The following is a 517-nucleotide window of genomic DNA, read 5'->3' as shown; positions in this document are numbered from 1 at the left end:
TTCCTGCATTGAACTTATCACAGGTAACAAAGCAGATAATTGATTCTTCTTTGCTTTTGAAGCAAAAAGTGTTTGTTCATCTTATTGTGAGTGTAACTTTTCCCTTTGGAGTGGATTCAGTGGCAGGATTAGCTGTGTCTTTACTGCCTCACCAGGTTTAACTCAGTTGAAAACTGTACCAAGATTACTACAGATCTTCTTTGGCATCTCATACTTTCTTTTACCACAATTTTGCTCTGATGCTGTTTTCTGTGAAATACCATATTACCCTTGGATGGATTTTCCAGATATTTGGGGGCAGGGAGGGTTTTTTAACATTACTAGCAACACATTAAATTATTTAAGATATTCTATATCTACAATATCTACTACTATATCTAGTAGTATTTTCAAGAAGCATTTCATCCTTAGTCCTTTCACTACAACTTCTTTTTCAAAGTTTTCTTCCTCTTCAGTCTTTAAAAGCACAGTGATCTGGTGCAGAGCCAAATATTGGCAAATGCCACCACCACCAATG

This window comes from Mesitornis unicolor, unplaced genomic scaffold (genome assembly GCF_000695765.1).
Source record: "Mesitornis unicolor isolate BGI_N332 unplaced genomic scaffold, ASM69576v1 scaffold8703, whole genome shotgun sequence".
NCBI lineage: Eukaryota > Metazoa > Chordata > Aves > Mesitornithiformes > Mesitornithidae > Mesitornis > Mesitornis unicolor.
Note: the sequence above shows the minus strand (reverse complement) of the source record.